Here is a 16,338-nt window from a genome sequence, read left to right as displayed (position 1 = left end):
GCAATGTACAGACAAAACTCTTATTTTATTTATATAGATGACGACACTAGCTTGTGGTCCGTGACGTAGGAAGTGGTGAAGGAAGTAGTCAAGACGAGCTGTCCGGAGTGTGGAAACTGTTTATGACTATCAGATTTAGGTATCTGAATTTATAAAATTCTATGGGAAGGATGGAAAACGGGCCCGTGATGTAGGAAGTGGTGAAGGAAGTAGTCGCGAGTTTTTCGGAGTGTGGGAACTGTTTATGACGATTAGATTAAGGTATATGCATATCTAAAATGCTATGGAAAGGGGGGAAACAGGTCCGTGACGTAGGAAGTGGTGAAGGAAGTAGTAAAGGCGAGCTGTCCGGAGTGTGGAAACTGTTTATGACTATTAGATTTAGGTATCTGAATTCGTAAAATTCTATGGGAAGGGAGTAAAACGGGTCCGCGACGTAGGAAGTGGTGAAGGAAGTAGTCAAGGTGAGCTGTCTGGAGTGTGGGAACAGTTTATGACGATTAGATTAAGGTATCTGCATTCCTAAAATTCTATGGGAAGTAGGGATGGTCAAGTCTCGAAATTTTGGGAAATTTTCGGGAAATTTTAAATCTCGTTACACGAGACAAGATTTCTTTTTGGCCGAGATTTTTATCGAGACGAGAAAAAAAAACGCCTGCAGAAAGTCAATGCAATACCCGCAATACGGGAGCGTGTTGTAGTTGCGTTTCCTTTGCGAAGGCGTTCTTATTTAATTAATTCTTTAAATGTAAATATTACTTTAATTATTTTAATAATATTACTTTAATAACATTTGAGAAGCTTTGTTAAGTGTAAGCAGTGTGAGGAATGTTTTATTACTATAAAATGTCAAAACAAGTAACTATTTTATAAAAATTAATATTGCTTTTATTTTATGATTTATTTTATTTTAGGATAAGTTGAACTCTATCCTAACTAATATCACTATGTTTCCTAATCGTAGGCATTTTTAATAAGTTAGGCTTGATTAATAAAAAAATGTTATGCTGATGTTTTTTAATAAAAGATTGTAAATTAATATTCTTGCCTATTATCATTATTTTTGTATTTAAACAGTCATCTAACAATGTTACAAAATCAGGTAAAAATTTTGAACGTGCATTTCCCGTTGTGTATGAGAAGGGAAATCCCGTCTCGATCTTGTCTCGAAATTTTATGAGAAATAAAAAATCTCGTCTCGTCTTGTCTCGAACTAAAAATTCAATCTCTTCCATCCCTAATGGGAAGGGAGGGAAACGGGTCCGCGATGTAGGAAGTGTTGAAGGAAGTAGTCAGGGCGAGCTGTCCGGAGTGTGGAAACTGTTTATGACTATTAGATTTAGGTATCTGCATTTCTAAAATGCCATGGAAAGGGAGGGAAACAGGTCCGTGACGTAGGAAGTGGTGAAGGAAGTAGTAAAGGCGAGCTGTCCGGAGTATGGGATCTGTTTATGACCAATAGATTAAGGTATTTGCAATCCGAAAATGCTAAGGGAAGGGAGGGAAACAGGTCCGAGACGTAGGAAGTGGTGAAGGAAGTAGTCAAGGCGAGCTGTCCGGTGAGTGGAAACTGTTTATGACTATTAGATTTAGGTATCTGCAATCTTAAAATTCTATGGGAAGGGAAGGAAACAGGTCCGCGACGTAAGAAGAGGTGAAGGAATTAGTAAGATGAGCAGTGTGGAGTGTGGGAAATGAAAACCGTTTGTAGCAGTTAGATTAATGTATCTCCTATGCTGAAATGCTATTAGAAGGGATGGAAGCATGCCCACGACATAGAAAATTGTGAAAGAAGTAGTAAAGGCTTGCAGTGCGGAGTGTGGGCAATGTTTGTGGCAATTAGATTAACGTATCTAAAATACTATGTAAAGTGATTAAAACAGGTCCACGATGTAGGAAGTGGCTTAGGAATTATTAAAGTATGAGCATAGTGTGAGAACCGTCTGTGGCAGTTAGATTAATGTATCTTCAATCCTAAAATGCTATGAGGGGAGGAAACAGGCCCCACGACGTAGGAAGTGGTGAAGGAAGTAGTAAAGGCTGGCAGTGCAGAGTAGGGGAACCGTTTGGGCAGTTAGATAAATGTATCTAATTCTTAAATGCTACGATAAGGGAAGGAAACAGGTCTATGACGTAGGAAATGGTGAAGGAAGTTGTAAGGCTTGCAGTGCAGAGTGTTGGAACTGTTTTTAGCAATTACATTAATGTATCTGCAATCCTAAAATGCTATGGGAAGAGGCAAACACGTCCACGACGTAGGGGGTGGTGAAGGAAGTAGTAAAGGTGAGCAGTGTTGAGTGTGGGAATGGATTAATGTATCTGCAATGCTAAAATACTATGGAAAGAGACTGTAGACTGTAGGTTAAACTGATTACGAAGCACGAATCGATACATATTTCGATACATGCAATCGTTTATAATAGAAATTTACAACTGAGTTGACAACAGCTGATTTTTACTCCATAGAGGCTAAAATCGATTTTTACTCCCTAAAGTGTAAAAATGCTACTTTAGACCCTAAACGCATGCATTAAAAACGACTGTTTTTACTGCAGTATGACAAAAACAATATAATATGAACCCTTGATGACTCCGCTCAACTTTGTTGATGCCTCTGCGAACGCCACCTAGTTAATATTAATTACAGTAGCCCTACACGTGAACAATATCAATTATAATATATATATGTATATATATGAACTTGAACGGATGGTGTTTTTGGCCTCTAGCATGGTGGAAGGAAAAAACATAGGTGTGCTATTCCCACATATTCTGACGTCACTCGGATTGCAAACAAAGTCAAAGTCAAAGTCAAAGATTTTTATTGTCTTTAAACACATGTGTGCAATTGACAAAGTCACAAGCATATAATGTATGTAAATAGCCTATTCTAAGTAAAAGGTACATGAAAAATAGAATATTTATAGATAAGAACAATAACAAAATATAAAAACACCAGGGAATGACATAACAAACGATTAATATAAAATCTAAACAATTATCCAATTTAAATTCTTAAAGTGCTAATGTCACAAGCTAAAAATTCATCAACAGTATAAAAAATATGTTCTCTTAACCATATTTTAATCTTATTTTCAAACTGTTTTGAAGTTATATTTCACATGTTTTCTGGCAGTTTATTAAATAATTTAATTTTCATATAAACATGACTGTTTCTTGTTTTTTTTAACCGTACAGAGATTAAGTTAAGAAGATAGTTTTTCCTCGTTTGATAGTCATGTATTTCTTTTCTAACAGACAATTTACACATAGAATTCTTAACATCTATCAGGAAGCAAAAAATGTACAAATTTGGAAGAGTCATTATTTTAAGCTCTTTGAATAAGGGAACACATGACTCCCTATCTGAAACATTTTTAATGACTCTTACAGCTCTTTTTTGCCACTTAAAAGCTTCTAATGCACTACACGAGTTGCCCCTTAAAGTTATGGCATAATTTAAGTGAGAATGAAAAAAAGCATAATAGGCAGTTATGAGCATGTTTTTGGTTACACAATCTTTCAACTTTCTAAGAAGGTGAATTACTCTAGACAATTTTCTACACAACTGCTCGACATGAGTTTCCCAACTTAACCTACTATCAAGATAAATACCTAACAACTTAACAGGTTTCACATCTTTATAAATAGAAAAGTCCAAAGAAAAGATATTTTTTTCAGTCTTTTTCCCGTTAACAATTAAAAGATTAGAATGAAACCATTCCATTGCTATTTCTAAGGCTTGGTTCTCAGTTCTTATTAGATCATCTAGGTGTTTTTTACTGTTAAGAAGTGTGGTATCATCTGCATATAACACTGTGGTACAAGGAATATTTGAAGCAAAATCGTTCACACCAATAATAAATAAAAGAGGTCCAAGGACTGATCCCTGAGGCACACCCATTAATATCGTTCTAAAGCCAGACTTATCACTGCCCTGTACCACCCAAGTTCTCTACCACTCAAGTATGTTTTAAATAAATTAAGTTCTTTACCTCTGATACCATAGTGAAACAGTTTGTCTAGCAGTAGCTCATGATTCATGCAATCAAAAGCTTTAGTAAGATCTATGAGTATGGCAGATGATAACAGCTTATTTTCTAAGTTTTCTAACACTGTTTCTATCACATTCTCTACTGCTTTTACTGTATTTTTACCTTGCATTAAACCATACTGTTCCTCACAAAACAAATTATTAGTCACAAAAAATGTATCAAGTTGAGCCTTAATACAGGATTCAAAAACTTTACTTATTATAGGAACCAGAGATATTGGTCAGTAACTAGATGGGCTCAACTTTTCACCCTTTTTATAGACTGGTACTGTATCACTTTTGTTACTTTTAGTGCTTGCGGATATATACCCTGTTCCAAGATCATATTAAACAGTAAAGTCAACGGTGTCACTATCACCTGACATATTTCCTTTAGAACTCTATTTGATAAACCATAGTAGTCTTCACTACATGATGAACTTAAGCTAGTAACAACTTTAGTTACATCTTTACCTTCAATTGTTTGCCAAACCAGATATTTATTCAAATCTCTTTTTCTTTCAAGGACGAAATTATTTACTAATTCTACTGCCTTGTCATGGGATTTATTCTTATCACTAACAACATTTATACTACTTAAAATATTAACAAAATAGTCATTAAAAGTATCTGAATCAATTAATAAATTTTCTTGCTTAGTGACATTACAATTTGACTCAGTTTTTATTATAGCCCACACAGCTTTACATTTATTTGAGGAATTAAAAATGTACTTTTCATTTGCAACTTTTTTGCAATAGTTAACTTTGTGTTTGTACCTTTTTTTACATCTATATATTCTTGTTTGAAGATATTTTCATTTTCTGTCCCCAAGCTATTTTTATATCTATCATAAAAAGCATTTACATACACTTTAAAGCTCTTCAATTCTGGTGTATACCATTTTAAGTCAGGCTTTTTTTCTAGTTTTCACCTTAACTTCCTTAAATCTACAGCATTCACTATATGAATTTGTCAACAATAAATTAAAATGATTGATCCTCAAAAGGGAAAAGTAAATTGGTCCCGGGTCCAGGTCTTACCATGAGACCTACGGTAATAGCTTATTCCCTATATGGGAAATTCGCTAAAACTGTACATTTAAATTTTGTGTTGTCCTTATGAAGAACAAAAAAACTATTGTAGTTTGCTTCTTTATGTTGATAACATTTAGCAAATTGATTTATTTCATCCTATACTACTAACATTTGGGGGGGGGGGGGGGGAAACAGCCATGTTTAATACATGCGTTGTGTTTTGAATACTTGATTCAATAAGTATCAAACCAAAGTAGAATTTTATGATGAAATAGCCTCTGGATCGTTGAACTTAGTAATCTTAAGGTTTGTTTTGCGTGTTCTTCAGTCAAACAATCCAGTGTAGTTGCATTAACAAGAACTTTTTCATACTCCTGAGTCCATTATCAGTAAGAACGTTGAGTTGTGATATCCATTGATGTTGAAAACATCATTAGGGTGTAAATAAAACAAATAAATAAAAACATGCAACCCAAATAGACATGAAATACATTAAAATCCTTAAAAAATTAACTTAAATAAGTATATTCTATAATAAGTATATTTTGTATTCTTGATTCACCTTCCACAATAACATTAACAACTGTGTCTTTTTTACTTGAACTAGTTAATGGTTTTATTGAGCGGAGCGAGCGAAGCTCTTACGTCGACTCTTATGCATTTCGTAATACGCAAACTCCTCCTAGACGGCTGAATCAATCGTTTTCAAATTTTGCATGGTGATAAAGACCATATCGGTGAGTGCCAACATCTATATGGTGTTAAAAAAGTCTCTCAGGAATCCGCCCCACTGGGTCTCAAAGTTTCAATGTAATCCTTATGGAAGCAGTATTTGACACATAAACAAAGACATATGATAAGCTGTTGACTTTTGAATGCAGTATATAAAGAAATAGCTGATAGCATTATTCCACAGATACCAAAACAGAAACGGTATGGATCATAAATATAATCGAATGACGATTGACGGCACTACCTTGAGGTCTGTGACGTAGGAAGTGGTGAAGGAAGTAGTAAAGGTGAGCAGTCTGGAGTGTGGAAACTGTTTATGACGATTAGATTAAGGTATCTGCAATCCTAAAATTCTATGCAAAGGGAGGAAAACAGGTCCGCGACATTGGAAGTGGTGAAGGAAGTAGTAAAGGCGAGCTGTCCGGAGTGTGGGAACTATTTATGACGATTAGATTTAGGTATCTGTAATCCTAAAATACTACTGGAAACAGGTCCGCGACCTGGGAAGTGGTGAAGGAAGTAGTAAAGGAGAGCTGTCCAGAGTGTGGGAACTATTTATTACGATTAGATTTAAGTATCTGTAATCCTAAAATACTACTGGAAACAGGTCCGCGACGTAGGAAGTGGTGAAGGAAGTAGTCAAGGCGAGCTGTCCGGAGTGTGGGAACTATTTATGACGATTAGATTTAAGTATCTGTAATCCTAAAATACTACTGGAAACAGGTCCGCAACGTAGAAAGTTGTGAAGGAAGTAGTAAAGGCGAGCTGTTTGAAGTATGGGATCTGTTTATGACCATTAGATTAAGGTATTTGCAATCCTGTGATGCTATGGGAAGAGAGGGAAACAGGTCCGTGACGTAGGAAGTGGTGAAGGAAGTAGTAAAGGCGAGTAGTCCGGACTGTGGGAACCGTTTGTGACGATTAGATTAAGGTATCTGCAATCCTAAAATGCTAGGGGAAGGGAGGAAAACAGGTCTGCAACGTAGAAAGTGGTGAAGGAAGTAGTCAAGGTGAGCTGTCCGGAGTGTGGGAACTGTTTATGACGATTAGATTAAGGTATCTGCAATCCTAAAATGCAATTGGAAGGGAAGGAAACGGGTCCGAAACGTAGGAAGTGGTGAAGGAAGTAGTAGAGGCAAGCTGTTCGGAGTGTGGGAACTGTTTATGACCATTAGATTAAGGTATTTACAATCCTATAATGCTAAGGGAAGGAAGGGAAACGGGTCTGTGACCTAGGAAGTGGTGAAGGAAGTAGTAAAGGCGAGCAGTCTGGAGTGTGGGAACTCTTTATGACGATTAGATTAAGGGATCTGCAATCCTAAAATGCTATAGGAAGGGAGGAAAACAGGCCCGCGACGTAGGAAGTAGGGAAGGAAGTAGTCAAGGCGAACTGTCCGGAGTGTGGGATCTGTTTATGACCAATAAGATATTTGCAATACAATGATACTAAGGGAAGGGAGGGAAACAGATCAGTGACGTAAGAAGTGGTGAAGGAAGTAGTAAAGTATAGCAGTCCCGAGTTTGGGAACTTTTTATGACGAACAGATTAAGGTATCTGCAATCCTAAAATCCTATGGGAAGGGAGGGAAACAGGTCCGTGACGTAGGAAGTGGTGAAGGAAGTAGTAAAGGCAAGCAGTCCGGAGTGTGGGAACTGTATATGTCGATTAGATTAAGGGATCTGCAATCCTTAAATGCTATGGAAATGGAGGAAAACAGGTCCTCGACGTAGGAAGAGGTGAAGGAAGTAGTAAGGTGAGCAGTGTGTAGTGTGGGAACTAGAAACCGTTTGTAGCAGTTAGATTAATGTATCTGCAATGCTGAAATGCTATCCCATGTAGCACAGATGGTTGGGCCAACGTTGGCCAACTGTGGGACAGTTGGTCGATGGTTGGTTGGAGCTTCCACAACCAACCAACTGTTGTCCAACTGTATATCTCGTAGTTGGGCCAACCAATATTTACAACTGTGGACCAACATTGGTTCATTGTTAATGAAATACATTAATATGCATTGCTGGGTATCATACATCAAGCCAACCGTTGTCCAACCGTTTTTCACTCCGTTGGACCAACAAAAGATACTTTTGTTGGACCAACGATGGTCCATATAGTTGAGTTTACACGACTTTCATTCTCTGGGTCTAGCTTTCACAACATAATTATAATAAAATATCTGGTTTTACAATACCTTTATCAGTTCCAAAAGTTTCCAAAAGTTTTTGGTACTGATAAAGGTACTGTAAAACCAGATATTTGATATATTACAGTTCCGGGGCTACAACAATGAATTTTAATAATTATAATAATGCAAATATTTTTTAAATTAATATTCTTGAACTTATTTGCAACAATTTAAGGGGAAAGAGTAATTAATCATATAACAGGCTATTATAATAGCATTAATAATCTAACGGTAATTAATTAATCTATATTCAAATACCAGTATCCTCTCTAACTCCAAAAAAAAAAAAAAATAAATAATAACTACTTATGATGCCTTAACAGATTAACAGAATCATATTATACTGTGTAGTATCAAAAATGTTTGAAGTATTGCGACCATTGCAACTGTCGGCTACTCTTTCACCACTTGAAAACTCTCTATATCAACAATCACAGATAGCTCAGTGGTAAAGTAAGAGGCTCATAAGTCGAAGGACCCGGATTCGAGACCCGTCTGGGCCAAAAAATTTTGTTCTAGCTTTTTTTCAAAATTTGTTTTTATGAACTATTTAATCAATGTACTCAACTAATAATTATGCTTTTCGTACTAAATCTTTATTATTTTGTGTGAAATAAAACGGTTGGACAATGGTTGGCTGGAAAACAGTTTAAAGAGGTGACATTTCTACCGTTGGCCAACTGTGTGGCTCCACAATTTACCAACGTTGGCCCAACCATCTGTGCTACATGGGATGAGAAAGGATAAATAAAGAGAAGGGAAGAAGGGAGAAGGGAAGCATGCCCACGACATAGGAAATGGTGAAAGAAGTAGTAAAGGCTTTTAGGCTAGCAGTGCGGAGTGTGGGGAATGTTTGTGGCAATAAGATTAACGTATCTAAAATACTAAAATGCTATGGAAAGTGATGAAAACAGGTCCAAGACGTAGGAAGTGGCTTAGGAAGTATTAAAGTATGAGCATAGTGTGAGAACCGTCTGTGTCAGTTAGATTAATGTATCTTCAATCCTTAAATGCTCATCCTAAAATGAGAAGGGGAGGAAACAGGTCTATGACGTAGGAAATGGTGAAGGAAGTAGTAAGGCCCGCAGTGCAGAGTGTGGGAACTGTCTGTGGCAATTACATTAATGTATCTGCAATCCTAAAATGCTATGGGAAGAGAGGGAAACATGTCCACGACGTAGGGAGTGGTGAAGGAAGTAGTAAAGGTGAGCAGTGTTGAGTGTGGGAATGGATTAATGTATCTGCAATGCTAAGACTGATTTCAGGATGAATTGATTGGATGAATTGGTTTGTAAATAGTATGAATTGTGTGGTGTATTAAAAAAACAGAACAACGTGTTCTAATGCGAAAAAATTTGATGTGTATACATGGTAATACATACAGCTTTTTAAATAATATTGTCTTAGTTGATATTGTGTTTTTAATGAAATAGGCTTACTTGAGAAAAACTAAATTTTTAATATTAGCTTTCATAAAAAAACAACTGATGAATTAGTTTGAAGGAAACCCATTGACATTAACAAAGTTTACATATCAACCATTCACCAGTTTCTTCAAAAATGTTTTGAAATGCCGCTACGTAGCAAATAGTTTCACTACGTAGCGTATAACAGATGGATTTTGGTTTAAACGCTGGAATCAATGCGAATGTGAATGTAATGTAACTTTTGTAACATTTTATTTTATTTTGAAATGCCCACATTTATTAACATATGAATTTCACTGGTAAATAAATTCAAATTACAGTTCTTTTAAGTGAATCTATAAATTTGATATTGTAAAAAAAAAACAATTGTTTTACTGAGTGTATTAAGATAGTTGGCTGGTTAGTTATGTTTTAGTAGTTATGAAGGTCTCAGATTTGAGATAATGCCATTTTTTTGTGTGTTTTGCTTATATAATCACCATCACATGAAGCAATGAATACAAAAACTATAAGAAGCGCAATCCATATGGAGAATAGTCAGCCGATTTTATTTGCGCCAAAACAAGCTTGCCACGGCGGCCGCAACGAGGCGCGCGCTGTCGGCGCCAGTATCGCACACTCCCCTCCCACCTACCAAGTGACAGGTGTCACTAACCTTTCCAGTGGATGTAAATATTTGCGATTGGAAGTCGTGCGTATAACAAGTTGTAACACAGTTGCAAATACAACAAACGTCAAATGTAGGTTGAAACTGTCCCAGTAAGCACAAGCACGTGAATTTCACGTGATAATCACTAAATCTATTTACCAATTTCACGTGAATTTCTCGTACACGACTGGAAAAAATCACAAGAATTTCACGTGAATAGCTTAATTGCAAAGACGACACACTTTTTCACGTGAAAAAAACTCGTGAAAATAACGTAATTGTGTTCCTATTTTTTCACGTCCTACACATTTTCACGTGAAAAACTCATGAATGACACGTGAAAAACTGGTGAATAACACGTGAAAAACTCGTGAATGTCACGTGAAAAACTTGTGAAAGAAACGAGAAAAGCTTGTGAATGACACGTGATTAACTTGTGAATAACACGAGAATTACTTGTGAATGACTAGTTAAAATGATGCACCACATAAAAGAAAAGAATGTTATCCAGGCCTATAGTTTTTTCCTGAAAACAAAATTTGTATGCTGTCATTTTAATATCATTATTGATACATTACAATTTTTTAGATTACAGTACTTGCATATATATTACCCTCTTTTGTGGTAAATAATTGTAAAAGGCCATTCTATGCCTTACACTATCCACATACAAAATATTGATCATACTGCCATTAACTTATTAAAATTTTCACTGAAATCAATGGCAAGAACCATAAATTGTTTTACTTCTTACTGAAATGATCTATGATCGTATAACCCTACAATTTAAGTTGGAGTGATTTACTAGCCTATATAATAGAGATACTGTTATATTAGAAAACAATATGATTCATTTCATGGCTATTTTCAATGGTCAAACACAAAATGAAAATAACCAAATGTAAGCTATAATATTAATATGAATCTCGATTATACCTGTTATTAGATAACTGTACGGATTGTTACATATAAAATGTTATGGAGGTGAATACATTTTTTTGTATGTTACAATATTGATTGTTTACTAACGAACTTTTGTTGGTATTTTTTGTTAAGACGACTTTAGGCCAGCGTTTTAAAGGATTTTTATCGATAAATTCAACAGCAGGCTTACTTTAGTAACAAAAACAGAAGAGAATTCACAATCAAACAGAATTATTAGGTCTACCTGCCTTTTTCGGTAAAAGAATTGTGGTTTGTGCATTTTATTCTGTTTTGCTGGCAAGATAAGCATTCTGTTAAATTTATCATCCATTAGAAAATTCTTAATTCTTGTTACTCTGTGTCTATTAAAAAGAAAAAAAAGTCTGACTAGAAAATTTGTAGGCCTTAAATCAATATACAGAATTATACTCCAATATGTATGTATTTTAAGTAATAAAATTTAAAAACACAAAGATTATCTAAAGATTGAGCATATGAGCCGTTAATGGGATGCAGTCTTCACCCTCTCCAGTTGTTACTCTCCTGAAAAAATAACATTATATTATTAACATTGAATATTCAACTGGTGTTTGATGTACTCAATTTTTCAGGCATTATTAATAAACAGAATTAAAATATTGTATAGCACAATCAGAACATCTGGTTACTTTGAATTTAGTGAGCCCACTTTGGTGTTAACTTCTTTAAACCTATAATAATGCTTTGCTTGTTTAAAGGTTACCGTTTCCAATGCAAAACATATGATGTATCTGTAGGGACTTTATTGCATTCAATGTTCACCGTTCATCGACAACATGGTTGGAGCTATGCTCTAGGGGGAAGTCATCTAGAACCTTGCCAAGCAGTTTGCCGAGGCCATTCGGGCTAAGAAGGTGGCCAATCTTGATCAGCATGAACATTCGGAATAATATAAGAAGGAATGTCCCAATGGTCCATAAGGCCTAGTCCAAAGTAATGTGGAAAACAGTTCCAGATTAGTGTCAAAACAGATGAGAGGGTTTTTTAGTCGGTAGCCCAGGGACAAAAAGCCTGCAGGAGGTTGGCACTTACTGAAAGGCCAATGAGCCTTTCAGTGTGCGTAAAAAAATGTTAACCTCCTCCCCACAAAAAGAATTGTAGGCCTATTCAGTGTTTAAGTTAGTTAATTGTCGAAGTTAAAAATGTGTGGGTTTTAATTTGTTTGTCTAATTTTTATATCGTAGATACAGACAGTTAATAGGCTTGTGCAAATAAAGCATCATTTCTGTAAGGCTGATGAAACATCTAGTTTTTACATTTTGCTTTGATGGTGACTGATGTCAACTATTAGATTAATCAACCATTGGTATCAAATTACCTTGCTTTCTGTTTGCTAAAGATTCAATATCATGACAGTCTTAGCCAATCTTTTATCACCGTAATGGAGTTTTAATTTATTTTAGTGATTGTGAACCTTATGGCACGGTTTACAGCATTGAACTCCACTTAACCAGCCCTTTAAAATGATGTGTATATAAACTAATGCTTACAATTAAGATTTTGTACTTACTCCTCATGGGCCGTTCCCCCGTGAAGTTACAAAGATGGTATGATTGCAAAAGGTAGTTTTTATACATTTTATGTAGTTGTGCAAAGTTTGAATTTTCTAACCAATTAAGATAAAAAAATATTAAGAGGTGTCAAGACTTTTTGAACACCCGGTAGGCCTACATTAAAGGGATTATAAAATCAACAATTTTCTAAAAACTGAAAACCGAGCTCTTAGCTTTATTTAAGTAGGTAGGCCTAGAGCTATTTTGATATAAAGAGTTATAAATAAATGTTTAATGCTCATCATTCCTATTGCATGACCTCCTTGGACTGCTTAAAACAATTGTTTTGGGATATGAGAATGTGTGAATATTAAGTTATTCTTTGAGGTACGGTACGCATTACAAATTTTAAACAAGACTAATTAATAATTAAAAAAAACAATCAAGAACTTACTTTATGAGCTGTTTTTGGGCCTAGAATTGAGAACACTCCCTTCCCCCTCTAGCCAGCCCAACCAAATAGGGTTGCCGCTTCATCTGTTAGTGAAGTAACGAGAGCCCTCACTGCAAGAACTCCAACAGTTTGCACCTCTAATCTTGAGAGAAATTTCATCTAAAACAAATACATATTTCTGTTAGTTAAATATTCTTCCAAAAGCCATAACTTATATAAGAACTATAGGCCTACAATGTTAGTAAGTAGTTTAAAGTATTGTGTGTGCAGATGCTTGCAATACAGTGCTTCAATAATAAGCATCAACCTGGCACGCACATAGAATGCCCCGACAGCATTTATGTCTACTTCCCTTCAATTTCAATTTAAACAGGCTATCACAAAGTATAAATAATTGGTGTTGTATGGATACAAAAACCAAGCAGGGCCGATTTACCGAAAAGGCACGGTAGGCACGTGCCTAGGGCGCGAGGCAATTGGCTTTTTTGGGGGGCGCCAAAAATTTGGAAATTAAAAAAAAATTCGTGGTAGTATTTGCATGATATCGCGGTAAACTTCTGATAACCACTCGCGACCGTGTAGGCATTGTAATCGTCTCCCGCGTTTGCAGATTCTTACTATTTTCTGCAGTCAGGTCGTTTGGACATAAAATTATTGTCTTCCATGATCGAGGCAATATAAGAACGTATCCCGCAGTCGTGAGGAGATTATTATCATCTACCGCAAATGAGGCAAAATTCTGATATTTTCCCGCGGTCGTGAGGACATTATCATCGTCTTCCGTGATCGCGGCAATATTCTGATCATCCCTCGTGGCCGTGTAGAAATAGTTATTATATCTCCCGCGGTCCTGTAGATATCGTACGTATCCCGCAGTCATGAATCCATGGTAATCGTCTCCAGCGATTGCGGCAAAATTTTAATCATGTCCTGCAGTTTTGTGGAGATCATCATCGTCTTCCACGATTGCGGCAAAGTTCTTGAGGTTTCCCGCGGTCGTGTGGACATCAATCGTCTTCTGTGATTGTGGTAATATTCTGATCATCCGTTGCGGCTCATCTGTAGATAGTAGATACCATCATCGTCTTCTGCGATCGCGGAAAATTCTGATCATCCCTCGCGGCCGTGTGTAGACATTTATTATTGTCTCCCGCGGTCTCGGAAACGTCACTGTTGTCATGCGCGATCACGGAAACGTCACTGTTGTCATGAGCGATCACGGTAAATTGAAAACTCCAGGTAGGAATACGAAATTCACGGTTCAAAGATCTCCCGCATGATTCCCGGATTTCCCGGTCGATATACACCCTGTTATATACAGGGTGGCTGAAAAGTAACTTGCACCCCCACTTAACTTTTCAACCATTTGAGATATTTGAAATCGGTTTGCGGAACCTTCTTAGATATGACGGGCTACAATAATTATGGTCAATTTTGAAAATTTTGCCCTTAGGGGTAGCGGGGGTAGGGGATAGCTAAAAATTTTCAAATAGCAAGTATAGTCGAGTTTGGTGTCATTTTGTAGGTCTTGATGAAACATAACAATTAACATAAAGAAAATAGAAATCGGACCATTAATAACAAAATGGCAGCTAAAAATGATTGAGACAATGGTTATTCAAAGTAATTTTGCGCTGCCATTTTGTTATTATAATGATCCGATTTCTATTTTCTAATTATGTTAATTGTTATGTTTCATCAAGACCTACAAAATGATACCAAACTCGACTATACTTGCTATTTGAAAATTTTGAGCTACTCCCTACCCCTGCTACCCCTAAGGGCAAAATTTTCAAAACTGACCGTGATTATTGTAGCCCTTCATTTCCAAACAAGTTGCCGCAAACCGATTTCAAATATCTCAAATAGTTAAAAAGTTAGGGAGGGTGCAAGTTAATTTGTTTGCCACCCTCATGGTTATTTGGATTTGAAACGTTTTAGGGCGCCATTTTGTTATTAGTGAGCCGATTTTGGTTTTTTTTATGTTGATGTTCATGTTTCGTCAAGACCTGTAAAATGATACCAAACTTGACTATACTTGTCATTTGAAAATTTTGAGCTGCCTCTTACCCCCGCTAAAATTAAAAAAGCTAAGGGCTAAGGGCAAAATTTTCAAAATTGACCATAATTATTGTAGCCCCTCATATCTAAGAAAGTTGCCGCAAACCGATTTCAAATATCTCAAATGGTTGAAAAGTTAAGTGGGGGTGCAAGTTACTTTTCAGCCACCCTGTATATATTGCAAAGGGGCGCTACTATTAGACGTGCCTAGGGCGCTGACAGGGTCAAAAACGGGCCTGAAACCAAGCAATGTGTGTATAAATTCATTAACAAAATAACTTTTTTCTACTGTTAAAGAGTCAATGTAAAAATTTAGACACCTGGGGAAATTTAACATATTTTATGCAATTTTGTTAAATAACTTAGGCCCTAAGTTAAATTAAGTTAAATGCTGTTAAGTTAAGGTAGTGCAAACTGGCTCTCAATCACCTAAGTTACGGTAGGCCTACTCTAAATAGGAATTGGTCAAACAAATAAGTTAGGTCAGATAGGACTTTAAGTTTTAAGTTCGTTAAAGTACCGTAGTTATTATTAACTTAAGTTAGTTGTTGGAATGCTCCCAAGCCTGTACCATGTGCTCTGCATGCGGTAAGCTAGGTTAGGGGTTTTATTTTCATCTAACCAGGCACAAAGTAAATGACTATTTTAATTAAATCAACTATCCTTCAAGGGTGTAAGAAGATTAGATTAATGTATCTGCAATTCAAAAATGCTATGGGAAGGGAGGGAACAGGTCCACGACGAAGGAAGTGGTGAAGGAAGTAGTCAAGGCAAGCAGTCAGGAGTGTGGGAACCCTTTATGAAAGTTAGATTAATGTATCTGCAATTCTAAAATGCTATGGGAAGGGAGGGAAACAGGTCTACGACGTAGGAAGTGATAAAGGAAGTAGTCAAGGCGAGAAGTCTGGAGTGTGGGAACCCTTTGTGACAGTTAGATTTATGTATCTGCGATACTAAAATGCTATGAAAGGGGAGGTAAACAGGTCCACGACGAAGGAAGTGGTGAAGGAAGTAGTCAAGGCAAACAGTGCGGTGAGTGGGAACCGTTGGTGGCAGTTAGAATAATGCATTTGCATCCAATAACTTTGATTAATTAATGGACAAGAAGTTAGGATTGTTGTCGACTGAGATTTGGTTGATTTGCCCATACAAATTACATTGTGTTCACCAATGACACCGGTAAGTAGGATAGGTTCGGGTGGACTCTTCCATTGTTACGCTCACGTTCACTCATCCCGTTACGTGCAGAATAAGCGTACTACTAGTTTAATAAGCCTAGAGGAGCTTTAGTTTTTTAACAAAGCAT

The 16,338-nt window shown here is 36.4% G+C and overlaps 1 protein-coding gene and 1 long non-coding RNA gene across 2 annotated transcripts in view; one reads left to right on the top strand and one right to left on the bottom strand.

Moving 5' to 3' along the window:
* Positions 1-16,338, top strand: part of LOC128984248 (uncharacterized) — a 188,647-nt gene that overhangs the window by 170,667 nt on the left and 1,642 nt on the right. The window lies entirely within an intron of this gene.
* LOC128984312 (uncharacterized) overlaps positions 11,420-16,338 on the bottom strand; it is a 36,708-nt gene continuing 31,789 nt past the window's right edge. The window contains exons 2-3 of the long non-coding RNA XR_008489989.1: positions 12,972-13,130; positions 11,420-11,528 (exon numbers count right to left, since the gene is read on the bottom strand). This is a non-coding gene — a long non-coding RNA (uncharacterized LOC128984312). The remainder of the gene's footprint in view (positions 11,529-12,971; positions 13,131-16,338) is intronic.

The sequence above is a fragment of the Macrosteles quadrilineatus genome, unplaced genomic scaffold, assembly GCF_028750875.1.
Source record: "Macrosteles quadrilineatus isolate MER2022 unplaced genomic scaffold, UCM_ALF_1.0 Scaffold_1__1_contigs__length_201487025, whole genome shotgun sequence".
NCBI lineage: Eukaryota > Metazoa > Arthropoda > Insecta > Hemiptera > Cicadellidae > Macrosteles > Macrosteles quadrilineatus.
Note: the sequence above shows the minus strand (reverse complement) of the source record. Positions and strands in the feature narration are given on the sequence as shown.